This window comes from Phyllobates terribilis, unplaced genomic scaffold (genome assembly GCF_046119375.1).
Source record: "Phyllobates terribilis strain yellow unplaced genomic scaffold, ASM4611937v1 Scaffold_8__6_contigs__length_399053987, whole genome shotgun sequence".
Lineage (NCBI taxonomy): Eukaryota > Metazoa > Chordata > Amphibia > Anura > Dendrobatidae > Phyllobates > Phyllobates terribilis.
In genome coordinates, this window is record NW_027362768.1 from 45451692 (window position 1) to 45469063 (window position 17372).

Consider the following 17372-nt stretch of genomic DNA (forward strand, 5'->3'; position numbering starts at 1 on the left):
ATTGATGGAATGCCATTATCAAGATACCAGTTCCAAGCTATATTTAATAAATGCATAACATCGGCAGGGAACCAACCCAAAGATTACGGGACACACTCATTCCGCATAGACGCGGCCACGGAAGCAGCAAGAGCAGGACTGTCTGAAACGGAAGTTCAGAGGATAGGGAGATGGCGATCCACGTGTTTGGCGAGATACATACGACCAGACTTGTTATCCTAACATGGTTTGTTTCTTTTACAGGTGACGCTAAGCCAACAGTGTGGGTGATAGGCCACTCGTATATATATTGGGCAGAAAAAAGGCCGAAAGTCCACCCAGGCGGGAGGAAATTAGAGTTTCATAACACATATTTCAACTGGAGAGGTATTAGAGGCCTGCTATGGCCACAGGTACTAATAGAGGTAATCAAGGTAGGGAGAGAGGCAAAAGGTGCGGTCATCTTAGTTATACAGGCCGGGGGAAATGACCCAGGTCAACACAAGAGCGCATAATTAATGGCAATAATGAAACTAGACACTGAGCGGTTCAGAGAATTTTTCACAAAACTAGCTATAGTATGGTCAGAGATTGTGCCGATAGCGGTATGGCAAGGTGCGTGGACATCACGGCCATCGAACGGACAAGGCGGGTAATAAATATTCGGATGGCAAAATTTAGAAGAGACAGAGGCGGTGTAGTGGTACAACACCGACAACTGGAAGGAGATAAAGCAGGCCTCATACGGCCCGACGGTGTTCACTTAATGGATATTGGACTGGACATATTCCTGTCAGGACTCCAGGATGGAGTGGAACAAGCGTTAAGAGTGATGGATGGGGGTCAGAGTTCTGCATACGAGTACGCAGGATCCTCCGTGACCTGGAAATAGAAAGGACATGTTGGAGAGTTACACTTGTTGGCCAACTTGCCGGTGTGGAGACCTAGGGTATGCTGCAACAAGCTGAATTATTTTAGAAATAAAATGCCTTTCTAATGGAATGAGTATAAAGAGTTAATAAAGCTGTGACCGATCCTCACCCATCCAGTTGTATGAGTTACATTATTGTATTGTCAAGTAAAGGGGGGCGGTAGGGGGGCTGAGCATCTGGGTTTGGTTTGGTGTCCCCACAATCTGCCTATTCTAGATGCATTTAAAAATTCTTATTAGATACACAGGCGGTGCAGCTTGCATTGCAGCTGGGCTACTATGCCCAAAGTATTGCCTAGGCTAGATGCAGTTAAAAATTCTACACTGACTAGCAGACACTGAAGCTTTGGAGCAGACCTCTGAGTAAACAGCTCTTCAGACTCAACCATCTGTGTTACCCCAAGCCATAGTGTATGTAGTTTCTTACAGTTTAAAGGGGGGGGGAGCGACTCAACCCACCTGGAATTGACGATGCCAACGTCACGTAAAACACAGCAAGGGGACTCCAAAAAGAGAGTCCATTTTTTCCAAAAATTGTGGCACAGACACCACTTAAGTTGTAACAATTGCCCCAGAGTTGCTTAAAACGGTTGGTGAGGTGATTTTACTAAATCCTCAAGCTTTTAGTCTCCCCAGAATGACACAGGGGTAGAAAAGTCCTTGCGGATCCATGATTTGTTCATCTTTATGAACGGGAGTCTGTTTACATTCTCAGTGGACAGCCGCGTGCGCTTATCTGTCAGCACACCACCAGCAGCGCTGAACACACATTCAGAGAGAACGCTGGCTGCAGGGCATGACAAGATCTCCGAGGCGTGAGTGGCAAGCTCCGGACATTTTTCCAGATTGGAATCCCAAAATGAGCAAGGGTCCAGTGACACAGTCATGGCTTCGATGTTGACTTGGAGATACTCCTGTACCATCCTCTCTAGGCGTTGACTATGTGTCAGACTTCTTGTCTCCTGTGGCCTTGCAAAGGATGGTCTAAAAAAGTGGTGAAACGATTCCACAAAATTGCTGTTACCAGCAGATACTGTGTTACTGTTACGGTTTGAGTGATGAAGACTCAACAGTCTCACGGTTTGCAAGTTAGAACTGTGAGATTCACTACGTGCACCACTGGTGTTTTGTGGAAAAGCACATGTAAGATTCTGCAACAGCCTCTGCTGATACTCCTGCATGCGTAAATCCCCTTCTATAGCAGGAATTATTTTGGCAAATTTACTTTTGTACCGGGGATCTAACAGTGTGGCAACCCAGTAGTCAGGATTACTTCGAATTCTGACAATCCAAGGGTCATGTTGCAGGTAGTGCAGCCAGAATGCACTCATGTGTCTTGCGCATCAAGGAGGACCAAGTCCTTGTTGTGTTGGTAGCGAGGTAAGAATCATGCTTCCTTCCTCTGCCCTCTCCCCCCAACCTCACACAATAGAAATGTGATCAAGGTCTCCCTCATCTGATGAGTCTTACATGCCCATCGCCAGTTCGTCCTCCACTTCTTCCTCGGCTTCTGCACCTTCCTCAACAGTTTGGCTGCTACCATGCGCCCTGGTTAATCCCTCTCCCCCACCCTCCCATGCCTGCTGCCTTGGTGCTGCCGACCATCTGGACCTTGGAGATGTTATCCCTTCCGCATACGACTCCTCCTCTACTTCCTCCACCTCCTCTTGTCCCACCACCTGACTCTGAATTCTGTTTAACGTGTGCTCCAACATGTAAATCACTGGAATTGTCATGCTGATAATGGCATCGTCAGCACTAAACATCGTGGTCGCCATTTCAAAACTGTGCAGATGGGTGTGTGGCACCCCTGAGGGTTCAGTCGCCACAGAGGTACTGCATCTCACCCAGAGGTGTGGTATCTCACCCTCAGCTAAGGAAGGAGTATGGCTCGGGACCCTAACACCTGCATCCAACACTTGTCCGCAGTGGGGGTAGGGCGAGATTGCTCCTAAGGGAGAGCACAGTCCCAGGTCCCTAGCTAGAGGGAGGGTCCTATGTAGTGGGTGTGGGTGGAGAAAGCAGCTTAGGGGAGAACATGACAGGGAGAGTGTAGTGCCGGCGTCCCTGCCCTCTGCTAGGCAGGGACGCTGTTCCCCTCACCGCTCTGCTCCGTGCCCGGCGTCCCTCTCCTGCTCTGCTGGCAGCGCGCGCTCCTTCCCGGCCACTGTGCTTAGGGCGCGCGCGCGCGCCCTCCCTCCCTCTTAAAGGGGCCGCTCGCGCCGTCCTAAGGAGTCCCCGGCCAATGGCCGGAGGACTTTACCATATAAAAGGCACCTCCTCCAAAATGGAGGTGCCCGAGCAATGTTGTTGCACCGTTCTACTCTGCTTCAGCCCTCAGGTCCCGTTGCCAGTTACCTGCCAGTTACCTGCCAGATTCCTGCCAGCTTGCTGTCCTAATCCTGCCTGATTTCCTGTTACCTGCCTGCCTGCCTGAGGTCCGACGGTCTGCCTTACAACTCCGGTCAGTCTGTCTAAGGACCAACTTGCCCGCTCACCTGGGAGCGCACATCAGCTACCTGCCTGCTTGCCTGAGGTCCGACGGTCTGCCTTACAACTCCGGTCAGTCTGTCTATGGACCAGCTTGCCCACTCACCTGGGAGCGCTTCTCCGCTACCTGCCTGCTTGCCTGCCCGGAGGCTCCGCTGTCACGTGCTGTGACCACCAGCTATTCCAGACTCTTGCCCGCTCACCTGGGAGCGCTTCTCCGCTACCTGCCTGCTTGCCTGCCCGGAGGCTCCGCTGTCACGTGCTGTGACCACCAGCTATTCCAGACTCTTGCCCGCTCACCTGGGAGCGCTTCTCCTCTACCTGCCTGCTTGCCTGCCCGGGGGTTCCGCTGTCACGTGCTGGGACCACCAGCTATTCCAGAGACTCTTGCCCGCTCACCTGGGAGCGCTTATCCGCTACCTGCCTGCGTGCCTACCTGGAGGCTCCGCCGTCACGTGCTGTGACCACCTGCTATTCCAGAGACTCTCGCTTGCTCACCTGGGAGCACACATCCTTCATCTGCCTTGCTAGCCTACCTGGAGGTTCAGCCATCACAGGTCGTACCTACACTTTACCTAGAGACTGCCCTGGTCACTTGCCGTGACCTCCAGCCCGTTCTTCCAGAGACTGCCCCGGTCACTTGCCGTGACCTCCAGCCCGTTCATCCAGAGACTGCCCTGATCACTTGCCATGACCTCCTGCCCGTACACCCAGAGACTGTCCCGGTCACCTGCTGTGACTGCCTGCCTGGTCGCCACCCGCTCCCTTACAAGGACCGCTCCCTTGTATAGTAGCCCAGAGGTTCCGCCTCCCAGACCCGTTACAGTTTGCTCGGGCCATGGAACCCGGTGGCACCCAAGCTCCCTCGCTCTCGGACCTGTGTCATGAACTGTCCCGTCAAAGGTCCCAACAGGAGTCCATCCTGGGTCACCTGCGGAATGTCAATACTCGCCTGGACACTCTGACTGTTCCACCAACAACCTCCGCCAGTGCCATGTCTCGCAATCCGGCAGCTCCGCTGTCCACTAACACCATGATATCCTACCCCGGACCTCGGCTTTCTGCACCTCCTCGCTTCGGAGGCGAATCAGCCCAGGCTCGGGGCTTCATAAATCAGTGCACCCTGCACTTTGAACTATTGTCCCACCAGTTTAACTCCGACCGAGCCAAAATTGCATTCATCATGTCCCATCTCACCGGGGAGGCCCTGGCCTGGCTAAATCCTCTATGGGAGAGAGGAGACCCCCTGGTGTCCAACTTGCCTGCTTTTCTCACGGCTTTCCGGAAAGTCTTCGACGAACCCGGACAGAAGACCTTATCCGCATCATCGTTGCTACGCCTCCGTCAGGAAAGTCTCACCGTGGGCCAATATGCCATACGGTTCCGTACCCTTGCCTCGGAGCTGGCCTGGGATAACGACGCTCTGGTTTCCGTCTTCTGGGAGGGTCTGTCCGGCCGTATTAAAGATGAACTTGCCGGTCGGGACATTCCTACCACTCTCGATGACTTAATAACTCTTGCCACCCGGATTGACCTACGGTTCCAGGAGCGTGCCAGAGAGGTCACCCGTGAGAGGAGGTTACCACGTCTAGCTCCTACTTTTCAGAAACCCATCACTCCTTCTGTCTCTAACCAGGTACACCCTCCTGAGCCTATGCAGGTCGACCAGACCAAGATGGTCAAGACCCGTCAGGACTTATGCCGTGCCGAGGGGACCTGCTTCTACTGTGGCAGTAAGGAGCACCGGATCCGTGCCTCCCGGAGAGGTCGGGAAACGCCTGTGTCTAGGTTCGCTCAGAGAGGTCCACCTAGACAAGAATAAATCCTCTCCATCCCTGCTGTTGTCAGTTTCAATCGTCTACGGGGAGAACCGTTATTTCGAACTAGCCCAACTGGACTCTGGAGCAGCCGGGAATCTTATTTCACAGTCCCTGGTAGAGAAATACCGCATCCCCACCAAACCTCTGGCTGTACCCTTGTCTGTTGCTGCCGTGGATGGGGGGCTCTTACCACGCCCCATCCAACTCATCACCGAATCCATTACTCTGCAGGTGGGAATGCTGCATTCTGAAAGTATCTCCTTCCATGTTCTGCCTGGACTCTCTCACGCCCTCTTGCTAGGCCTACCTTGGCTCCAGAAACATGCACCCGTTCTTGACTGGCAGACCGGAGAAGTCCTTCGCTGGGGACAGGGCTGCCATAAGACCTGTCTGGTTCCCGTTCATCCCGTCCGTCCTTCTCCTACCCCAGCTAATCTACCTGGACTTCCGATTCCTTATTGGTCTTATGCTGATGTCTTTAATAAAAAGGAGGCAGAGACACTACCCCCTCATAGACCATACGACTGCCCTATCGACCTGTTACCTGGTACTTCTCCTCCCCGTGGGCGTATTTATCCATTATCCGCTGCTGAGACCCGGTCGATGTCCGAATATATTGAGGAGAATCTGGCCAGGGGATTCATCCGGAAATCTACCTCCCCGGCGGGAGCAGGCTTCTTTTTCGTCAAAAAGAAGGACGGCTCTCTCCGTCCCTGTATAGACTATAGAGGCCTTAACCAGACCACGGTGAAGAATAAGTACCCCCTTTCGCTCATTCCGGAGTTATTTGATCGTCTGAGGGGGGCTAGAATCTTCACCAAACTGGACCTCCGTGGGGCGTACAACCTGGTTCGTATCCGTCAGGGGGATGAATGGAAGACGGCATTCAACACCCGGGACGGCCACTATGAATATCTGGTAATGCCCTTTGGCCTCTGTAACGCTCCTGCCGTCTTTCAAGAGTTGGTCAAGGACATCTTCCGGGTCCTTCTCTACTCCTGCGTAGTGGTGTACCTGGACGACATCTTGGTCTTCTCTCCGGATCTCCAGACTCACCGGAGGGATGTTCGTCAGGTCCTGCTCAGGCTCAGGCAGAACCATCTCTACGCTAAATATGAGAAGTGCCTCTTTGAGCAGACCTCGCTTCCGTTTCTGGGCTACATTATCTCTCAGACCGGCCTACAAATGGATCCTGAGAAACTGTCTGCCATCGAGAAATGGCCCCGACCAGAGGGGTTGAAGGCTATTCAACGGTTCCTGGGCTTCGCCAACTATTACCGCCTCTTCATCCCGCACTTCTCTTCCCGGACTGCCCCAATTTCCGCGCTCACCCGTAAGGGTACTAATCCCAAAGAGTGGCCGCCCGAAGCAGAGGAGGACTTTCTTTCCCTAAAACAGGCCTTCTCTTCCGCCCCGGTGCTGCATCGCCCGGACGGCAACAAGCAGTTCTTCCTGGAAGTTGACGCCTCCTCCTCTGGAGCCGGAGCGGTACTTACTCAAAAATCATCTTCCGGGAGAATGGTAACTTGTGGCTTCTTCGCCAAACTCTTCTCCTCTTCTGAGCGCAACTATTCCATAGGAGACCGAGAGTTATTGGCCATCAAGCTGGCGTTGGAGGAGTGGCGTTACCTACTCGAGGGGGCTCTTCATCCGGTAATAATTTACACTGACCACAAGAACTTGGCTTACCTCCAGCATGCCCAGAGACTTAACCCGCGCCAAGCCCGGTGGTCCTTGTTTTTTGCTCGCTTTGATTTTGTTCTTCATTTTCGCCCGGCTGACAAAAACGTCAAAGCAGACGCCTTGTCCCGATCCTTTCTGGTGTCCGATCTCGAGGAAGAACCTAAACATATCATCGATCCCGCCAGAGTAATGCAGGTGGCTCCCGTGAGTCTAAATCGTCTCCCTCCCGGTAAGACGTTTGTTTCAGTACCTGATCGGGAGAAGATCCTACACTGGGGCCATTCGTCTAAACTAGCTGGCCACGCCGGTCAGAAAAAGACCCTCCAGCTTATTGCCCGGCACTATTGGTGGCCTACCCTGCACAAGGACATAATAGACTTTGTTTCTGCCTGTGTGTCCTGCGCCCGCAACAAAGTCCCGAGACATCTGCCAGCCGGACGCCTCCTTCCGCTTCCTGTACCTGCTGCCCCCTGGCAGCATATAGCAATGGACTTTATAACTGATCTCCCCGTCTCTGCCGGTTGTACGGTCATTTGGGTGGTCGCTGACCGCTTTTCCAAGATGGCTCACTTTATTCCCCTGCCAGGCCTTCCGTCTGCACCCGAGCTGGCTAAAGACTTTATCCGCCACATCTTCCGTCTTCATGGCCTGCCCCTCTACATCGTGTCGGATCGTGGGGTACAGTTCACCTCACGTTTCTGGAGAGCCACTTGTAAACTACTAGACGTCACCCTGGACTTCTCTTCCGCTTACCACCCACAGTCCAATGGTCAAGTGGAGCGGATCAATCAGAACCTGACCAGTTACCTCCGGCACTTCGTTAATGCCCACCATTCTGACTGGGTGGATCTCCTACCATGGGCCGAGTTCTCTTATAATAATCACGAGAGCGAATCCTCCTCCAAATCCCCGTTTTTTGTAGTCTTTGGTCAGCATCCTCGGATTCCTTTTCCTGTCTCCACCTCTGTGGACAACCCGGCTGCGGAATCTCTCGTTAGCAAATTTTCCTCCATATGGGAGAGTACCCGGTCCGCACTCCTTCTGTCATCCGAGCGTATGAAAAGACACGCTGACAAAAAACGCCTGGATCCTCCACAATTTCGTCCAGGAGATAAAGTCTGGCTCTCATCTAAATATGTTCGACTCAAGATACCTTCTTACAAGTTAGGGCCTCGGTTCATCGGTCCTCTGGAGGTCATCAGTCAGATCAACATGGTGGCCTATAAATTGAAACTCCCGGCCAACTTTCGGATCCCTAACTCCTTCCATGTATCTCTCCTCAAACCCGTGGTGCTTAACTCTTTTTCCAAGTCTACAGGTACGCCTTCTGCTCCGGTTTCTGCTGAGGACGAGTTTGAGGTAGAGAACATTCTTGCCACCAAAAGGGTAAGAGGAAAGACCTTTTTTCTGGTAGATTGGAAGGGGTTTGGTCCTGAAGAGAGAACGTGGGAGCCCGGGAGAACATCCATGCCCCTCTCATCCTAGCTAAATTTCTATCTGGCCTAAAAAAGGGGGGGCCTAAAGGGGGGGTACTGTAGTGCCGGCGTCCCTGCCCTCTGCTAGGCAGGGACGCTGTTCCCCTCACCGCTCTGCTCCGTGCCCGGCGTCCCTCTCCCGCTCTGCTGGCAGCGCACGCTCCTTCCCGGCCACTGTGCTTAGGGCGCGCGCGCCCTCCCTCCCTCTTAAAGGGGCCGCGCGCGCCGTCCTAAGGAGTCCCCGGCCAATGGCCGGAGGACTTTACCATATATAAGGCACCTCCTCCAAAATGGAGGTGCCCGAGCAATGTTGTTGCACCGTTCTACTCTGCTTCAGCCCTCAGGTCCCGTTGCCAGTTACCTGCCAGTTACCTGCCAGATTCCTGCCAGCTTGCTGTCCTAATCCTGCCTGATTTCCTGTTACCTGCCAGCCTGCCTGAGGTCCGACGGTCTGCCTTACAACTCCGGTCAGTCTGTCTAAGGACCAACTTGCCCGCTCACCTGGGAGCTCACATCAGCTACCTGCCTGCTTGCCTGAGGTCCGACAATCTGCCTTACAATTCCGGTCAGTCTGTCTATGGACCAGCTTGCCCGCCCACCTGGGAGCGCTTCTCCGCTACCTGCCTGCTTGCCTGCCCGGAGGCTCCGCTGTCACGTGCTGTGACCACCAGCTATTCCAGACTCTTGCCCGCTCACCTGGGAGGGCTTCTCCGCTACCTGCCTGCTTGCCTGCCCGGAGGCTCCGCTGTCACGTGCTGTGACCACCAGCTATTCCAGACTCTTGCCCGCTCACCTGGGAGCGCTTCTCCGCTACCTGCCTGCTTGCCTGCCCGGGGGTTCCGCTGTCACGTGCTGGGACCACCAGCTATTCCAGAGACTCTTGCCCGCTCACCTGGGAGCGCTTCTCCGCTACCTGCCTGCGTGCCTACCTGGAGGCTCCGCCGTCACGTGCTGTGACCACCTGCTATTCCAGAGACTCTCGCTTGCTCACCTGGGAGCACACATCCTCCATCTGCCTTGCTAGCCTACCTGGAGGTTCAGCCATCACAGGTCGTACCTACCCTTTACCTAGAGACTGCCCTGGTCACTTGCCGTGACCTCCAGCCCGTTCTTCCAGAGACTGCCCCGGTCACTTGCCGTGACCTCCAGCCCGTTCTTCCAGAGACTGCCCTGATCACTTGCCGTGACCTCCTGCCCGTACACCCAGAGACTGTCCCGGTCACCTGCTGTGACTGCCTGCCTGGTCGCCACCCGCTCCCTTACAAGGACCGCTCCCTTGTATAGTAGCCCAGAGGTTCCGCCTCCCAGACCCGTTACAGAGAGTATAAATAGGAAGCCATCTTAGAAAGAGCAAGCCAGTCAGATGAGGAGAAGTGACATTAGTAGAGGCTCTGCATGAGCTCTGCTCCGGAGGTGGGCCTAGCCTGGGAGGCCCAGGACTGAAGGAGAGAAGAGAGGAGTGGGAGCAAGAAGGCTCCAGGAACCGAAGGGACCCTAGGGGTACGGGCCGTGCAGAAGGCCACCCGTACGCCCGCTGCTACCAGGAGGTAGAGGGGTCAGGCCAGATAAGTGGAACCGGTCCCTCAACTAGCAGAGAAACAGCAAGGCTCAACTAGAAAACAGAGGCTGCAGCATTTCATGTACTGCAGGCCAAAGTCCACACCAGTCTCACTAAGAAGGTATCCACATAGGACCCAGGGAACGGAGCACACGTCGCCAGCCAAGGCCCGAGGATAGCGGATAGAAGTGTCACTGGGTGTGGGGTGCAGGGAGAAGGCCAGAGAAAGGACACACAGTACTAAGTACTCCGGAGCTATCTGGGGGTGGACTGAGCCCCTCAATGAGTACGCACAGCACGACGGGGGAGATTGCTCTGGTACCTGTAATCTGGACTGCAACAACTGTGAGTAAAGATCTTGGGACTGCACCACACAGACTCTGTGTTCATTACTGACTCCCTGCACTACAACTAGAGATGAGCGTTGTTCGACTCGAACTGTTCGCCAATCTAAAATTTGAGCTGTTTTGGGCGGTGTTCGAGCCGTTCGGCGAACACGAACGATTTGATAAAAATTCGGCTGTTCGAGGTTATGTTGGATAACTGTTCGTGCACCAAAATCATAACTGGATTTTTTCTCAGTAATGATGAAAATTAATGTTAATACGCAGTTTGAGTGTACAGCGGGGTGGGGGGAGGGGCAGGGGATGGATCTCTGCAGGAATAATGAAGATCTCCATATTTTTTTCTCTTTCCCGCATTTACAGTGGGGAGGTGCAATCTGTCAGCCTATCAGCAGCGTACACATGGAGCAAAGTGCTTTTTTTCACGCAAGCAAGGGCATGTGTCATTGGCAGTGTATGTCACATGTCCTTGCCCTATAAGACCAAGCCATTTTCCCCGTCGCCACCATTTTCTCACTGCTGCAGCTGCGTGTTAGACGGCACCGCTGTTGCTGTGTGCGCTATACCTTGTTAATTTCAAGCCAATTTTCGCACAAATCTACAGATAGCTTGGGAGTAGGGAATAGTTGTGATTGCAGTCCTTTTAAGGACTAGGTTACAGCATTTCCTTCGACTTTTATCAGGCAGGTCTGTGCTCTTAAATAGATAGATTGTGGGAGTAAAGACTAATTGTAATTGCAGTCCTTTTCAGGACTAGGTTACATCAGTTCCTATCAGTTTTTGCGAAGCAGGTCTGTGCCAGTGCTTTTCCTTTTTTTTTTCACAGCATTTGGCTGAATCTAGCAAAGCTAATCCTTTTTGGCCTATTGCAGATTGTGTTAGTCAGTGGAGTAGCCTATCTGTGTTGCAAGATATACCACCTGTGTATAGAATACCAATTTTTTTACTGCACCTAGTGAAGTAAAGTCTTTTGGGCATAGCATCATTCTATTAGTCCATCTATACTGACCTCCATCAGGTTGCAAATTGAATATAATTTTTTTCTGCATCTATCTCTGAAAAAATATTTGGGCTTCTAGCAGTGTGTGGGACTTGTTCTATTAGTCCATCTATACTGACTTCCATCAGGTTGCAAACTGAATATAATTTTTTTCTGCATCTAGCTCTGAAAAAATATTTGGCCTTCTAGCAGTGCGTGGGACTTGTTCTATTAGTCCATCTATACTGACCTCCATCACGCTGCAAATCAAAATCATTTTTTGTCTGCATCTAGCTCTGAAAAAATATTTGGCCTTCTAGCAGTGTGTGGGACTTTCTCTATTAGTCCATCTATACTGACCTCCATCAGGTTGCAAATTGAATATAATTTTTTTCTGCATCTAGCTCTGAAAAAATATTTGGGCTTCTAGCAGTGTGTGGGACTTTCTCTATTAGTCCATCTATACTGACCTCCATCAGGTTGCAAATTAAAAATATTTTTTTGTCTGCATCTAGCTCTGAAAAAATATTGGGCTTCTAGCTGTTTGTGGGACTTGTTCTATTAGTTCATCTATACTGACCTCCATCACGCTGCAAATTCAAAATAATTTTTTGTCTGCATCTAGCTCTGAAAAAATATTTGCCCTTCTAGCAGTGTGTGGGACTTTCTCTATTAGTCCATCTATACTGACCTCCATCAGGTTGCAAATTAAAAATAATTTTTTGTCTGCATCTAGCTCTGAAAAAATATTGGGCTTCTAGCTGTTTGTGGGACTTGTTCTATTAATCCATCTATACAGACCTCCATCAGGTTGCAAACTGAATATAATTTTTTTCTGCACCTACTTCTGAAAAAATATTTGGGCTTCTAGCAGTGTGTGGGAATTTCTCTATTAGTTCATCTATACTGACCTCCATCAGGTTGCAAATTAAAAATAATTTTTTGTCTGCATCTAGCTCTTAAAAAATATTTGGCCTTCTAGCAGTGTGTGGGACTTTCTCTATTAGTCCATCTATACTGACCTCCATCAGGTTGCAAACTGAATATATTTTTTTCTGCATCTACCTCTGAAAAAATATTTGGGCTTCTAGCTGTGTGTGGGACTTGTTCTATTAGTCCATCTATACTGACCTCCATCAGGTTGCAAACTGAATACAATTTTTTTCTGCATCTACCTCTGAAAAAATATTTGGGCTTCTAGCTGTGTGTGGGACTTTTTCTATTAGTCCATCTATACTGACCTCCATCAGGCTGCAAATTGAATATAATTTTTTTCTGAATCTAACCCAGCCAATAGTTTTGGCCTAATACCACAGTTTGGCCACTCAGCTCTGCTCAGTTCCCATCCATTTGTTTTTTTGTGCAAACAACTCCAGAGTTGTGAATTAGTTAACCACCAAAATGAGTGGAAAAAGGCCTGCTGCTGGTTGAAAGGGGAATAGGCGTGTTGGGAAGGGGAAAAAAGGTTGTGTCCGTGGGGTAGGTGTTAAAGCAACAGTAACATCTGCAGAAGAAAGACCATCTTCCAGCCAAACTAAAATGTCTACTTCTTTTAGCGGACAATGTGATAAGATCCCTTTCTTACGGCCACGCCAATCGCTACAAATTCCAGATGAGGCACAAAAACAGCAGGTGCTTCAACGGATCTCAAGTGCTCCTTTAAGTGGGCTCTCCTCCACATCAACTTCAACATCACAAATACTCCAGTCCTCAAAGGTGTCACCCCAATCGCACTTGCTTTCTCACAGCTCCCAAATCTCCAGCTGCCCGTCTGAGTATGAGGTAGAACAGATGGTTGAGTCTGCAGAGCTGTTTACTCATACTATAGCCTGGGAATCAGAGGTCGACTCCAGCGCTTCTGTGAATCCAGACGAGGAAATGATCTGCACTGATGCCCAGAATCTTTATGAGTCGGATCCAGGACCAGACGCAGAAGGTTCTGACCATAATGTAGACCCTCATTCCCAAACTGTAACTCCTGTTGGTGGAGACAATGAGGAAGACAATGATGAGACTCAAATACCTGATTGGAGCGACAACTTTAGTTTTTTGTCAGGGCAGGAACAGGTTGGCTCTGAGGACGACGGGTGTGATAACGCACAGGGTGATGATAATGAGGTTGGAGATCCCACTTACTGTCAACCCACAGTCAGCCAAGAGATGAGGTCAGCAGAAGAGGTGGAGGAAGATGCTAGTGACGACGAGGTCAGGTTGCGCCTTCCTGGACAGAGACGGAGTACTGGAAGCACGTCAACAACTGCATCCTCAAACACAACTCTGCCTCTCACCACAAGTCGTGGTGGCTCTTCAGGTCGCATGGGTGCTAAGACTTGCATAGCCTGGGCATTTTTTCAGATCGATAAAGATCACCCAACTCGTGTTATCTGTAACGTTTGTCAGCAAAAGCTAAGTAGAGGCCAAAAAATACATAGTTTGAGTACTTCATGCATGCACCGGCACATGGACATGAAGCATAAGTTGCAGTGGGAAGCTCAGTGTGCTACAATGCGGCCTAGCCGGCCGGGCCAACCACCGTCTGCCATATCTTGTGCATCCGCGGCCTCTTCATCCTCTGTGACTGGGGGAACAGCAGTCACACCTGTTTTGGGACGAAGACCTGCCACCTCTTTACCCGCAACAGCCAGCGTGATTGGCAGGTCATCATTTTCTTTGGAGGTGGGAACACCAGCTGGTGTTGAGCGCTGTCCGACATCGATAGCACCACCTTTGGATCAAGGCAACCTAACATGTCCGCCTGCATCTTCCTCACAGACCGGCAGTTTGCCGGGGACACCCTTATCAACCCCGTCTAAGCACAATAGCCAGCCCTTGGTCCCTCAGATGTGGACAAGTAAAAGACCATTTCCTCCTAGCCATGAGAAAGCTAAGAGGTTGAATTTCACCATCTGCAAGCTCTTGGCTACAGAAATGCTGCCTTTCCGCCTGGTGGACACAGAGGATTTTCGAGACCTTATGTCCGTCGCAGTGCCCCAGTACCAGATGCCCAGTCGGCACTACTTCTCAAAGAAAGGTGTGCCTGCGCTCCACCAGCATGTCGCACACAACATCACCGCTTCTTTGAGAAACTCTGTGTGTGACCGGGTGCATTTCACCACAGACACTTGGACGAGTAGGCATGGACAGGGGCGTTACATGTCGCTGACTGGGCACTGGGTAACTATGGTGACAGCAGGACAAGGGGCTGCTGTCCAAGTCTTGCCGTCCCCACGAGTTGTGCGTCAATCCTCTTTATGTCAAAGTTCCTCCACTGCTTCTGCCTCCTCAACCTCCTCTCGGTCTTCCACCTGCACCCAAAGCCTGTCTGGTCATGCCACAAGCTTTCTAACTGCGCAGAAGGGATCCTGCACACCTCCTTACTATGCTGGCAGTAGGGCTCAACGTCATCAGGCGGTTTTTACTTTGAAATGTCTGGGAAATGTGAGTCACACAGCTGAGGAGTTGTGGTCAGCTCTGGAGAACCAATTTCATGAATGGTTGTCTCCACTGGACCTGAAACCAGGGAAGGCCGTGTGCGACAATGCTGCAAACCTGGGTGCGGCCCTTCGCCGGGGCAATGTCACACATGTGCCTTGTATGGCTCACGTGTTGAACCTGGTTGTCCAGAAATTTTTAGCCCACTATCCCAGACTAGATGGCCTTCTGCAGAGGGCACGGTCGCTGTGTGCTCACTTCCGCCGTTCGCATCCCGCAGCTCAGCGACTTACATCACTACAGAAGTCGTTGGGCCTGCCACTTCACCGGCTAAAATGCGATGTGCCTACCCGGTGGAATTCAACTCTGCACATGTTGCAGCGACTGTGGCAGCACCGACAAGCCCTGGTGCAATACGTTCTGACGTATAGCCTGGGCCAACGAGATCCAGAGGTGGGGCAAATCACGCTGGAGGAGTGGTCTCAGATCAGGGACCTATGCACCCTTCTGCACAGTTTTGAAATGGCGACGAAGATGTTTAGTGCTGACGATGCCATTATCAGCAGGACTATTCCGGTGATTTACATGCTGAAGCACATGTTAAACAGAATTCGGAGTCAGGTGGTGGCACAAGAGGAGGTGGAGGAAGTAGAGGAGGAGGAGTTGTATGCGGAAGGGCTAACATCTGCAAGGTCCAGACGGTCGGCAGCACCAAGGCGGCAGGCATGTGAGGGTGGGGGAGATGGTTTTACCAGGGCACATGGTAGCAGCCAAACTAGTGAGGAAGGTGCAGGAGCCCAGGAAGAAGTGGAGGACGAACTGATGGAAGACTCATCAGATGAGGGAGACCTTGATCACATTTCTGTTGTGCGAGGTTGGGGGGAGAGGACAGAGGAAGGAAGCATGATTGTTACCTCGCCACCAACACAACAGGGACTTGGTGCTCCTGGTTGCGCAACACACATGAGTGCCTTCTTGCTGCACTACCTGCAACATCACCCTCGAATTGTGAGAATTAGAAATAATCCTGACTACTGGGTTGCCACACTGTGAGATCCCCGGTACAAAAGTAAATTTGCAGAAATTATTCCTGTCATAGAAAGGGATGCACGCATGCAGGAGTATCAGCAGAGACTGTTGCAGAAACTTACATGTGCTTTTCCACAAAATACCAGTGGTGCACGTAGTGAATCTCACAGTTCCAACTTGCCAACCGTGGGACCGTCAAGTGTTCAGCACTCAAACCGTAACAGAACCACAGTATCTGCTGGTAACATCAATTTTGCGGAATCATTTCACCACTTTTTTAGCCCATCCTTTGCAAGGCCACAGGAGACAAGAAGTCTGACACATAGTCAACGCCTAGAGACGATGGTACAGGAGTATCTCCAACTAAACATTGAAGCCATGACTGTGTCACTGGACCCTTGCTCTTTTTGGGCTTCCAATCTGGATAAATGGCCGGAGCTAGCCACTTACGCCTTGGAGATCTTGTCATGCCCCGCAGCCAGCGTTCTGTCTGAACGTGTGTTCAGCGCTGCTGGTGGTGTGCTGACAGATAAGCGCACGCGGCTCTCCACTGATAATGTAGACAGACTCACGATCATAAAGATGAACAAATCATGGATCCGAAACGACTTTTCTACCCCTGTGTCATCCTGGGGAGAGTAAAAGCTTGATGATTGGTTAAAATCACCCTACCAACCGTTTTAAGCTTTCAAATTACTAATCATGTTTATCTGTATCATGGCTGGAAAATAATTTGGGCTTTGTAGCAGTGTGCAGCACTGATTCTATTAGGCCATCTATACTAAGCTCCACCAGATTTAAAATTAATAATAATTTTTAGCTGCAATTAGCCTGGAAAATAATTTTGGGGCTCCGAGATGCGCAAGACACATAAGTGCCTTCTTGCTGCACTACCTGCAACATGACCCTCATATTGTCAGAATTCGAAGTAATCATGACTACTGGGTTGCCACACTCTTAGATCCCCCAAACTTTTCGATCAACCTTTTCATTTTAATAAAGACCAAAAAATGGTCATTTTTGAAATTATAAGCATTAGCAGGTTATTAGAAACTGAAATCAAAAAGTTTTCAACTCAAAACTTTATTCTAGGTGAGGTTACATTTTCACATAGGACCCCTTGTTCGAAAGGAGCTTCTGAACTCTCTCGTCCATTTAATTTGTCAGGTTTTGGATGGTTTCTGCTTCAATTGTTTTGCATGAGGACAGAATACCCTCCCAGAGCTGTTGCTTAGATGTGAACTGCCTCCCGCCATCATAGACACTCCTTTTGATGATGCTCCAGAGGTTCTGAATGGGGTAGAGGTCAGGGGAGCATGGGGGTCACACCGTAAGTTTGTCCCCTTTTATGCCCATATCAGCCAGAGATGCAGATGTTTTATGTGCAGCATGAGATGGTGCATTATCATGCAAAAAAATGATCTTGCTGTGAAATACACGGTTCTTCTTCTTGAACCATGGCAGGAAGTGCTGTTTGAGAAAATCCACATACATTATGGAGTTCATCTTTAGCGCCTTCAGGGATCCTAAAGGGGCCGACAATCTCTCTCCCCATGATTCCAGCCCAAAACATTACTCCACCTCCTCCTTGTTGGCACTGTAGCCGTGTTTGCGTGGGGTGTCCATCAACCAGCCATCCTCCACTCCATCCA